At 41.3% G+C, this 12,377-nt stretch overlaps 1 protein-coding gene across 2 annotated transcripts in view; it reads left to right on the forward strand.

The window, feature by feature from the left end:
- Nucleotides 1-2,713: 2,713 nt before the first annotated feature.
- The window catches only part of LOC127009310 (uncharacterized), an 89,984-nt gene continuing 80,320 nt past the window's right edge, over nucleotides 2,714-12,377 (forward strand). For both annotated transcript variants that reach the window (XM_050882262.1, XM_050882263.1), the window contains exon 1: nucleotides 2,714-2,879. The gene's annotated coding sequence lies outside the window, so the exon portion shown is untranslated. The remainder of the gene's footprint in view (nucleotides 2,880-12,377) is intronic.

Consider the following 12,377-nt stretch of genomic DNA (forward strand, 5'->3'; position numbering starts at 1 on the left):
CTTTCATTTTCAATATACATTAATTGAAAGTTCATTCCCGAAACTGAATTCTCTTTCGGCTGCTCCTTTCTAATATTTTTATGGGCAGTAAGTAGCGGGCTTTTTTTCCTTATTTTTTTAAGCCCTTGAGCTGTCTCCTTTGCTGTAAAAAAGAACAGAAAAAAAAAAAATCGAAAAAACGATATAACACGATCTCTAAAACCCATAGTGAAAGGAAGTCAACAGCAGTACAACCCTCAAGACCTAAAAAATAAGTATAATAATAATAATAATAATAATAATAATAATAATAATAATAATAGTAATCATAATAACAAACCATGGGCGTAACACATTGAAGAGGAGACAGTCTTTGACAATCATCTATCTTTAATAATAAAGTGGTTAATCAATCAGTCAATAATTCAATAATACAATAAGCCACCTTCAATAATCCGGTAATCAATCTATCGTCACATCTTCAATAACCTATAGGTCAAGCAGTCACTCAATAATACAATTAATACAATCAGCCACCTTCAATAATCCAGTAATCATTCGATCAATCAATAATACTAATTTCAATCAGCCATCTTCAATAACCAGTATGTCAAGCCAGGGAGAACTGTGCCACTAAACAAAGAGAGAAGACACAGGAATGGGCACACTAAGTGTTCACAGTGCGGAAGCAATGAAGACCAGGAAAATGTCTCATTATACTGCCTTGCCTACTGCACCGAAAGAACAATGAACACAGAGCTGCAGAAACCGTGCCGAGAATATAATGGGGAAGAAAAAGGTCAGTTTCTAAATAAGCAGGATCATATGGTACAGAAAAGACCCTCTATAAACTTTGGAATATAAGATAAAAAAATAAAATAAAGGAACTAAGAATCAGCTTCTCAAACACATGCACACGCTTCCCTAATCTTGTTTCACAGCCATACTGGTCGTCCAGTGAAAATAAACACACCTGTGCCAGGGATGCACACCTTCCCCTAACAGCCAGCTGGGAGCCACGGGCCACTGAGCTCCGGGAAGTTTAATGAGGAAATATTTTGCATGTCTACATCGGCAAGTGTGCCCCCCTCACCCCTACGCTTCTATGCAACGCCATAATTTCGTTGCCATCCATCGAAACGTACCTCAAGGAGCTGATAGGAGCTGATTAGTCTCATGCTTAGGTTATGTGTGTGTGTGTGGGGGGGGGGGGGGCATTCATCTATCAATCTATCTATCTATCCATCATCATAAATATATACGTTGCTACAACCGCAGGCACAGCGGAAATGTATTGCACTGCTTACATAAGAACATAAGAACGTAAGGAGTCTGCAAGAGGCCGGTTGGCCTATTCAAGGCAGCTCTTGTAATCCTAACCCCACCTTACCTCACTATCCATGACTTTATCCAACCTCTTCTTGAATGTATCTATGGTATTGGCACCCACAACATGACTGCCAAGCCTGTTTCATTCATCCACCACTCTATTGGTAAACCAATTCTTGCCTATGCTTAAGTTGCAGTGAGGCAGCAAAGTGGATTCAGATAGATACATCACATTAAGCCAGGCAAAATATAAGAAACAAAAGAGGAAGAGAGCACTTTGGAGCAAGTCTTGGCAGCTCAGACGACTGCTCTGCTCGGACAGTATGAACACCGAATGAAGGAAGCGGAAGGTGAGGATGTAAAGTGTTTCCGAAATATTTTACAGATGAATGTTTGGAGAGCTGCTGAACAAGTTTGGGCCTAGAAGCGAGGAGGAGACACTCTGGAGGAGGACACTAGAACAGGGGTTGAGACTGGCCTATAGGAGACAAGTACAAGACTGTAGTATGGTTTCAGTGACCCCAACACACCCACAACAAAATATTCAAGATCACTCCTGCAGGAAGCATGAAGAGCCACAATAGAGGAATACCTTGAGGAGTTTCTGACCGCTATTCGCAGACGCTTCCACCTCACATCAACGATTTCCACAGGCCGAAAAGGGGATTAATCGCGTTGTCCTGAGTGCTTTTTTATGCTCGTGGTAGTACAGAAGAAGCATTGTCAAACTTTCGCCAGGGTCATAAAACTCATAAAAAAGGTCCTCAACTTCCACGAAAGCCTTGTGTGAGCTTGGGCGCCAAAGTATTTAAGAATATGACCCTCTGCGCGGGGACAGTGGAAGGAAGCTGAGGGCCTCCTATTCAACCCCCAAATTGAATCTTTATCACACTGAGCCCTAGATTTGTCCCCTCAATGGTGGATCACGATACTGAATTGGAAATATTTCACTATTGTTTTAACCTTGCTGGACGCCGACTGCAAGCTCCTGTATGCTGATGTTAGCCTAAGATGTTCATATGACGGAGGAGGCATATAGGGCGAAAATGCTGTGTGTGTATACTTTATAACCCATCACGGCTATACATAATGCCCCAAGAAACATGTCAGCTTAGGGTCATATCGTTTTTCCTCAAGGCAAACTGAAATAATGTAAAAATGTGTGCTTCAGTCCGAGAGGTTGGTATTATCCAGATGCTTCCACCTTACATCAGCTATTTCCAAAGGCCAAAGAGATCAATCGGGTTCTAATAATTGTTTTTTTTTTAGGTTCTTGGTACAGAAGTAGGGTTAAACTACCACCAGGGTCATGAGACTACCCTAGAGATACCCCAAACCCCTTCGAAAACAGTGTCAAATATGTGTGCTTGGGCTGAAGGAGGAGTCATCACATCACGGAGTCGCTCGCTCGCCGCCGCTCGCCAGTGTTGTAGAGGCGGTGAGTCAGAGAGGGTGTCGCGCGCTTTCTCCCGGTGGTCTGACTGGCGGTTGGTTTGGGTCGCCTCCAGGAGTGTTCTGACCGAAACCTTTTATTTACCGTCCAAGGACTCCTTACTACTGCACGTTTATGGGTGAGTACGTGAATAACGGCGCATGTTAGTGGGTAGCAAGGGTGTGGAAACCATTGACATAGTGAGTAACGTAGGGAAATGATGTCTCGTATTAACTATATATGCCAAAAAGGAGATCAGTCGGGTTGTAGAGTTGTTCTATTAGGTTCACGGTACAGAAGGAGGATCAAACTACCTCCAGGGTCATAAAACTAAACCGAGATGCATATTGAGTAACTTAGGGAAATAATCTCTCGATTCAACAATTTCCATATGCCAAAAAAATCAGTCGGGTTGTAATGAGTGTTCTATCAGGTTCATGGTACAGAAGGAGGGTCAAACTACCACCAGGGTCATAAAACTAAACCTAGAGATGCATATTGAGTAACTTAGGGAAATAATCTCTCGTATCAACAATTTCCATATGCCAAAAAAATCAGTCGGGTTGTAATGAGTGTTCTATCAGGTTCATGGTACAGAAAGAGGGTCAAACTATCACCAGGGTCATAAAACTAAACCTAGAGATGCATATTGAGTAACTTAGGGAAATAATCTCTCGTATCAATAATTTCCATATGCCAAAAAAATCAGTCGGGTTGTAATGAGTGTTCTATCAGGTTCATGGTACAGAAGGAGGGTCAAACTACCACCAGGGTCATAAAACTAAACCTAGAGATGCATGTTGAGTAACTTGGGAAAATAATGTCTCGTATCAACTATTTCCATATGTCAAAAAGGAGATCAGTCGGATTGTAATGAGTGTTCTATTAGGTCCACGGTACAGGAGGGTCAACCTACAACCAGGGTCATAAAACTACCCCTGGAGATGCTCAAATCTGCTATAATACGAAAGCCTTGTCAAATATGAGAGTTTGGTCAACGAAATGATAAGGAATATGACCTTTAATCCTAATATTCAACCTCATCTCGAGTCAAGAGGTACACTTTTAGGTATCTTTGGGTGGTGCGAGTAGAAGGGGCACACCACAATGAATAAGGACGTGAATATTGGTGGGCATAGCAAAGGTTCAGGTTTATGAATGCGAAGAATACATAGGGTCATATTCTTAAATATTACAGATCCCAAGCACACACAAATCTACAACAAGGCTTTCATATATAGGAGTTTTGGGCATTTCCAGGGGTAGGTAGTTTAATGACCCTGGTGGTGGTAGTTTGACACATCTTCTGTGCCATGAACCTACAAAAAACACTCATTAGAACCCGACTGATCTATTCGGACTTTGGAAGTAGTTGATGTGATTGGCGGAGGCGTCTTACCATAGCCTAATATTGAGTAACCGGCAAATCATCTTATATACATTTAACTACAATAGCAAATCACACCTCATGGAAACAGGTACACTAACAGCAGGTAATATGAGGTGTACTAGAAGGCACGACGACCTCACAGGTAGCAATGAACTTTAATGGTAACAAGAGAACGAGAAATGCAAGTGACTGTGATAGCGATTGCCTGCGTGATAATGGTGATGAATAGCTGCGATGTGCTTGGCGTTCCTGCTTGGGTTGTTCCTGGCGCTGATGGTGGAGGTGCTGGTGGTAGTGGTGGTGGAGGGTAGTGAAGGTTAGTGCCCCGCCACATATTCGCCCCATGGCACTCTCTAACCCGCCCGGAGGAGAGTAGAGAAGAGAGAGGGAGGGAAGGAAGGAGGGAAAGGACGGGTATCTTTGAGGGAGGGGCGGAGGGAGTAAGACAAATGGAAGGAGTCATTTACAACGGTGGACTTGACGCGGTACGTTAGTCACGGAAAAGAGAGAGAGAGAGAGAGAGAGAGAGAGAGTAGAGCAAGATGAAGATGAAATACAAAAGATAACAAATAAAAAAAGGAGAGGAAGAAAGAAAACAAGAAAAATGGTTACCGGAGAGAGAGAGAGAGAGAGAAACAGAAGATAAATAAAAAAAATAACTAAAAGGAAAAAAAAGGAGAAAGATAAAAAGAAAAAATGGTTATCAGAGAGAGAGAGAGAGAGAGAGAGCATTCCAGCATAAGCCTGAGGTATGAGTTTAGGTTTAGTTTTCAAATGACTTCCTTCCATGATGGACAGGCATGAATTACACCCTGATTTACCTCTCTCTCTCTCTCTCTCTCTCTCTCTCTCTCTCTCTGAAATATTTTTTTTCTTATTTTCTTTGTTCCTCACTTTTTTTCCTTTTATTTATTAATGTGATTTATCTTTTCTTTTTCATCTTTATTTTGCTCTACTCTCTCTCTCTCTCTCTCTCTCTCTCTCTCTCTCTCTCTCTCTCTCTCTCTGCTATGGAAGATGAGATGGCAAAACAAAACAACCTGCCTGTGTGTGTGTGTGTGTGTGCTGCCCCAGGCCATTATCTGCCAACACCCGTCACGGAGGAAGAGATAATGAGAGGATTACAGAGATTATGGAGACAGTGCTCGGCGGGGCTCTCCTGATATGGGTGCGGGAGGGCGTGTGGTGGTGGGGGGGAGGGGCCTTATGATGAATTACTCTCTCTCTCTCTCTCTCTCTCTCTCTCTCTCTCTCTCTCTCTCTCTCTCTCTCTCTCTCTCTCTCTCTTTTCTTTTTCCCTTACTTTTCTGATTTTTCTTTTTCAACGTTCTATCTTTTCAAATTTCTTTTCTGTTTCTCATTTCTTCATTCTTTCTCTCTCCATATCTTTTTACTTAATTTTCCTCAGTTTTTCTTTTCCAGTTTTCCATCTTTTTTACTTCTTTTTTCCTTATCTTATTCCTTTTTTTAACATTATTTTCTTTTGGGTTGTAGTTAGTCTTCAACGCTTTATATACCAATTTATTTATGTTTTGGACAATAGGATCAAAACACACCCACTCACCCACTCACCGATCCACATCCCACAAATCACAATCAAATCCCACTTGCTAGGTTCTGGGCTCACAAACTTTGGCCACGTGAAGAGAATTTGGGCATCATTTCTCCTTTCAGTATCTCGTTCCCTCGTCTGTTTAGTCAAGAACATGAAACGAACTATATATAAGCCGAGGATACGCGACTTTCCTTTCCTTTATACTCGCAGGCGCAGCAGGACAAGAATTTCGCCTTCCTCTGAACTCCAAAGTATGTTAATAGATGAAGGAGTTAATGATGAAGGAATGGAGACACCTCAATGTATGTTAATAGATAAAATAAATAAATAATGCACGAATGAAGACAACTTAGTGCTGCGAATAAGAAAGTTTAAACATACAATTGCAAACAGGAGGATCTATACCGTAGTTGAAAGAATAAATAAAGCGATGGAAGAATAAATAAAGGAGAATAAAAGATAGATATATACTGGAGATGAAACTTGAATAGGGGCAAAGAATAAATTATGTAGATGAAAAAAATAATAGATGAGAAAAAGTTAATAATACAGATGAAAAAATAAAATAAAGGCATGAAAGAAAATAAACAAAGCAGATAAAAGAAAATAAACAAGAGAAAATAAAATAAATAAAAGAGATGAAAGGAAATAAATGAAGCAGAGGAAATAAAATGAATAAAACAGGTGAAAAGGAAGTAAATAAAGCAGATAAAAGAAAATAAACGAGGAAATAAAATAAATAAAATAGATGAGAGGAAATAAATAAAGCAGATAAAAGAAAATAAACGAATGAGGAAATAAAAATAAACAGATGAAAAAAAAATCAAGCAGAGGAAAGAAAATAATGAAGCAGATGAAAGAAAATAAAACAGAGGAAAGAGTAAACAATGCAGAATAAAAAAATAAATAAAACAAGGAGAAAAGAAAATACCAGGAATAAGAAAGTTTAACCCTACAACTGCAACAACCACGACCAGGCAGATGCAGCTGAAACGCCTATTTTCACCTACCTGCCGAGAGCTTGGGGCGAGCGGCGACAGGTGTGGGGTGGGGGCTGCACGGGGACTTACCTGCAATTAAGAGAAATCAGGGTAAAGGAAGAAACTCGCTCGTGAATACATTATTTATTTTTTACGAATCTTCTTTTCATTTCCTTTTTTTTTTTATATATATTTCCTCCACTTTTAAGACAACTCGTTTGTTACTACATTATCTTTTATCATGGGTCTCTTTTTTTTCATTCATCTTTGTTTTATTTGTTTTGTTTTCTCCATTCTTAAGAAAATTTGCTTGTTACAACGTTACCTTTTTTACAACTCATTCGTTTATTTTCTTTTATCTGCTTCTATTTCTTTCCTTTCATCTGTTATTTCTTTTCTTTTCTCTACTTCATCTATTTCCTTTCACCTGTTTTATTTATTTTATTTCTTTTTCTTTATTTTCTTTTATCTGCTTAATTTTCTTTCATGCCTTTATTTTATTTTTTCACCTGTATTATTAACTTTTTCTTTCATCTATTATTTTTTCGTTCATCTTCTTTATCTTATTCATGTTTCCTCCATTCTCACGACCTTATTTTTCGTTTCCTGTATGAACTAAAAAAACAACAACTCGGTTACAACATGTTTCATTGTGACATATTTCCCGTCTGTATCGTCCTTATCATTTTAATCAGTTCCATTGTTTTTGTTTCCCTTAAATTTTTCCTACCTTTCCCATTCTTTTTTCCTATCTTTCTCGCGTTGGGGAAGATACCGGAGTGACTAGACGTAATAATAATAATAATAATAATAATAATAATAATAATAATAATAATAAAAAGAATGATAAGAAGAGGTAGAAAAAGAAGAAAAGAAGGAAATATAATCGTAATAGTAAAAACAACAACAATAACAAACGGCTTATATATATTTTCTTAAGTAACAAACAACAACAACAACAACACTCAAGGAAACACTCAATATAATCTCCATCTTAAACCATATTGACCATGACTTTATAACTACTTACAACAACAACAATAACAAAACAAACAAACAAACAAACATATCACCTCCATGGATGATAAAAACACACGCCACCAATAACACGAACAATAGCAGGAACGTCACTGTGCCTAATAGTAATGGTGATGAATGGTGGAGATGAGATGGTGATTTGCCTTCGTGGATGCTGTGAATAATGTTGGGTGGTATTGTTGGCGGTTGCGGTGATGGTGGTGGTGTGTTGGTGATGGTGATGGGAATGGTGATGAATGGTCGAGGTGTAGTGGTGATTTGCCTTCGTGGATGCTGTGAATGGTGCTGGGTGGTATTGTTGGCTGTGGTGATGGTGGTGGTGATGGTGGGAGACTTGGTGTGTTGAAGGATGGGAGGGGGGGAGAGGTCCACAGGGGAGAATATGACCAGGGAGGAGTTTTACATAGGGGGGGAAATGGTTCAGGGGGAATATGCCCTACACTCGTCGTTGGTAATGGTGTTGTTTGTAGTGGTGGTGGAGGTGTGTGTGTGTGTGTGTGTGTGTGTGTGTGTGTGTGTGTGTGTGTGTGTGTGTGTGTGTGTGTGTCCCTTTAGAAACAAAACCCCAATAAACCTTCGAACAATCATATTCTCCGGGCCAAAAGTCATAACTAAGAACAAGTTTGAGGGAGTGGCGTTTAGTTTAGTGGTTCAGCCTTACCCTCACCTGCCGACCTACCTGCTTACCTCTCCTTCCCTCCGAACGCCGGCCCGAAATTACTAAGCACAGTAAGGGGCACGCATTTAACATACCTCAACTCCACCTCAATCTTACGCAACCCCGGGACGTAAAATCGGCCTTAAAAGAGATTCAGATACCTTATTAATCGCCTTGGGGTATCGAGAAGGGAGGGAACAGAGTAGTGGATTGCTTAAGGGAGGAAAGAGGAGAGATGGACACGAAACAACGGCATTTAGGTCTGTTGCGAGTGTGGGTTTGTTTTCGAGTTGTTGCAATCGATCTGGAGAGGAGAGGAGGTGAGTAAATATGGCCACAAAACAAGCCCCTTTTATGTCTGTTACGAGAGCTTGCTTACGGACTTCGTTTTCGTGGTGTTTCAAGCGGATTAGAAGCGTAGTATAGACTTGAGAAGGAGGGAAACGAGAGGAGAAAAACAAGAGAGGATGCCGAAATTGCGAGAGGAAGAGAGGCTGTGAGTAGGCTACATAATGAACGAGAAACAAACGGCGAAGGTCTGGCATTACTTACGAGGTCTGTTTTCATGTTGTTGCAAGCGATCTAGAGGCGACATAAGATCTTGAGAAGGAGGAGGAAAAGGAGAAACACAAAAGAGGACGCCAGAATGAAAGGAAAGGATGAGAGATGGTGAGTATACTTATGAAAACGAAACAACCATGGCATCTCCTTCTGGCATCAGCTATGGAAAGGCGTGCTTGCTTACGGTGTTTGTTTTCGTGTAATAGCAAGAGGTCTAGGTGCGCAGTAAGAACTTGAGAAAGGAGAAAAACATAAGAGGATGCCGGCATTGACTGAGGTGTTGCAAGGGAGGGAGAGAGAGGAGGGGAGGGGTATCGGTGTAAGAAGCAACCTAAGCAGTATACCAATGATCCCTTCCCTTCTTTGTCCGTCCCTCGAGCCTGTGTTGCTGTTAGGGAATACAAAACATTATCGAAGGTGCTTGCTTGCTTGTTTGTCCTTGTTTATAGCGCGTGTGTGTGTTTGGAAAATTGTACGCACTTTGAGACTACTGCCTTTTATCTTGTTTTTTCTTATTTTTTCTTTTCATTCTTGTAAGGGAGTGGAAAACATTATCGAAGGTGCTTGCTTGCTTGTTTGTCCTTGTTTATAGCGCGTGTGTGTGTTTGGAAAATTGTACGCACTTTGGGACCACTGTCTTTCTTCTCGTTTTTCTATTATTTTTTATTTTTCTTTCTTGTAAGGGAGTGCAAAACATTATCGAAGGTGCTTGCTTGTTTGTTCTTGCTAATTGTGTTGTTCGCTAAATTGTACGCACTTTAGAGCTACTTACTGCTTGTTTTCTTCTTCTCTTTCTGTGTGGGAGGAATGATTTGTTTTGTTTGTGGGCTCATTTTCATGTCTGTTTTTGCCCTTGCCTTTAAGCTGCTTCCTTCGATGATAAAAAATAAAGTAAATAGTTCACAGGAAAAAAAAATCAACATGCTCCAGAAAATTGAGCATTGGTATGGATATAAATCTTGTCCAAATAGACTTCAATTATATGTTTCAGTTGTGACGTTTAATTTTCATATCTAAGAGTAAGAGAAAAACAGAAAAAATCCAGGGTTGTTTTTACCCCGTCATGTAAATTCCCTGAGTAGTTTTTTTCCAACTGATGTATATTATCCCAGGGTAGTTTTTTTTCCCCCTTGATGTAAATTTTCAAGGTAATTCAAGGTAATTCTTTTCCCCTCTCACCTTGTATAAAGTTAGACAGATACGTGATTGGGTATGCTCACCAATCTGTACGCATCACTCCAGTTACAGTACTAATACCGGGATGAAACAGAAGAAAAGCAAAACTGAAAAAAAATTGAAGTTGAGAAAACACAACAAAACAGGGACATGCAGGTAGAAGGTGAAGTAAAATATATGAGTGAATGCCGCTTGAAACACTGCGTACATATTGGCCAGGAAGAAGAAAAAGCAACAAAAAACTGAACTGATAAATGAATCTGAAACAACATCAACAACAACAAAAATCGAACATGCAAGTAATGGAGGTGAAGTCGAGTATATGAGTGAGTGCTAAGTAAGTGGAACTGAGCACACATATTGGCGAACCTCCACGTATACACCTCCCCCCCCCTCCCCCCCAAGCGCGGAGTGACGGCGCGGCTCGCAGGTGGTGTGTGCAGGTGATGCCGTGTTAATTAAGGTGCGCGCTCCACCCACCCCGCGGAGGATAAGTGCGGGGCTTTCATCGGATTCGCCTTCCTCGCTTTGGTAAATGTTCTCTCTGCTGGTGATCTCCGGGTGCGTGGGGGGTGGGGTGGGGGGGTGGATAGTCTCAGTCATGCATGGGTGGATTCGATGTAGCAAGCATATTAATGTTCCTCCACTTTACTTGTGTTACGAAGTTCAAAATAAAGAATCGTATACTAGTGGAATACAGAAATAGCGCAATAATATTTTAAATGAACAATAGCAATAGTAACAATAAAAATAAAAAAAACTAACTACGACAAGACTTCGATTCCTACCATACAACTATTTCCACTACTACTACTGCTTCTGCTACTACTACTACTACTACTACTACTACTACTACTACTACTACTACTACTACTACTACTACTGCTACTGCTACTGCAACTTCTCCTCCTCCTCCTCCTCCTCCTCCTACTATAAAAAAAATATACTACTACTACTACTACTACTACTACTACTACTACAACTTACATAACAACTACTTTATCTAATTTAGTTCCCCTTCATGCATTAGCCTTCCTCTTTATCCTAACTCTTCCAGAACACGAATAAACTGTAAGAAGAAGAGGAGAAAAAAAGACAAGTGGATAACGGGGTGGGGTGGGGCGGGGCGGATTTGGGGGGCGGAGTAACAGGTAACCAACTCGACCCCCGCCCCCTGTCCCCTGCCCCCCGTCCCCCGTCCCCCTCATCCCGCTCTTAACACCTGGCAGCCTTTATCCCCTTAGCGTCGAGTGCAGAGTTTCATGAGGGTGTTAATCTTTGGCCCTCTTAGTTCCGTGGTGCGCCGAGCTGGTAACACTTTGGTGATTTCGTTTTGGGGTGATGCGGTGGGTGGATGGTAGTGAGGAAATTATCTTTAGTATATTAGAGGTCAAACTGTATAAAATGAGCGACGATGTTACACACACACACACACACTTGCGCGCCCGTTCACCTCACAATCTTCAGGTCATAAGTTCGATTCCCGGACGGAGTGGAGATGGATGGGCAGTCTCATTTAATTATTCATGCCCTCTGTCCACCCAGCAGTGAATGGGTGCCGGGTGTCAGTAGAGGGTTGTGTCCTGCCTTATGGGTGTGTGTGGGTGTGAGATTGAAGTTATTGCCAGAGATATGTCACTTTTGAGCTTCAGTTGTTCCATGTTCAGTTGCAAAGGTACCTGGTTGGCAATCGTGAGGCTAGAGAGTGATCAGACCATGGTGAATAGCACACATACTCGCCAGGCGGGTTCCACGGCTTCCGCGTGTAGTAACCGAGCCCAGTGTTGCCCAAAGCCATGACTAAACCGGTGGCGTGATCCTTGTGTTTCACTCCCTCATATATTGCAGGTGTCATTCCCCTGCCTCATCCTCCCCTCGCTGCTGCATACATAGAAAAAAAAAAAAAAAAAAAAAAAAAAACTAGTCACTCTTCGCTATTTACCTGGTCTGTCTTGGTCATTCGTTTCACTGTTGATTCTATGTACCAATTTTCGAGGGTGTCAATTTCATTTTTTTTTCTGCCAGTAAAAGGTCAGCAATCACTTTTATGGTGCTTGTGACGTCGTGCCTCCGTCAGCTCCTGTAGTAGACACGTTCCTTTCTTGCTTACTTCGGGTTCCTTTGTCAGCGGCTCGAGTCTGTCCTTCAGTGCACATGTGGACGGTGAGGACGTGACGTGACGGTGATGGAGTGTGCTTTGTTTGGCCGCCCGGGAGCTGCTTGTAATTGGTCCTGTGTTGTGTCTGGCGCGTGATTGCCTCGTTGACTTTGGGTTGCCG

This window comes from Eriocheir sinensis, chromosome 40 (genome assembly GCF_024679095.1).
Source record: "Eriocheir sinensis breed Jianghai 21 chromosome 40, ASM2467909v1, whole genome shotgun sequence".
Lineage (NCBI taxonomy): Eukaryota > Metazoa > Arthropoda > Malacostraca > Decapoda > Varunidae > Eriocheir > Eriocheir sinensis.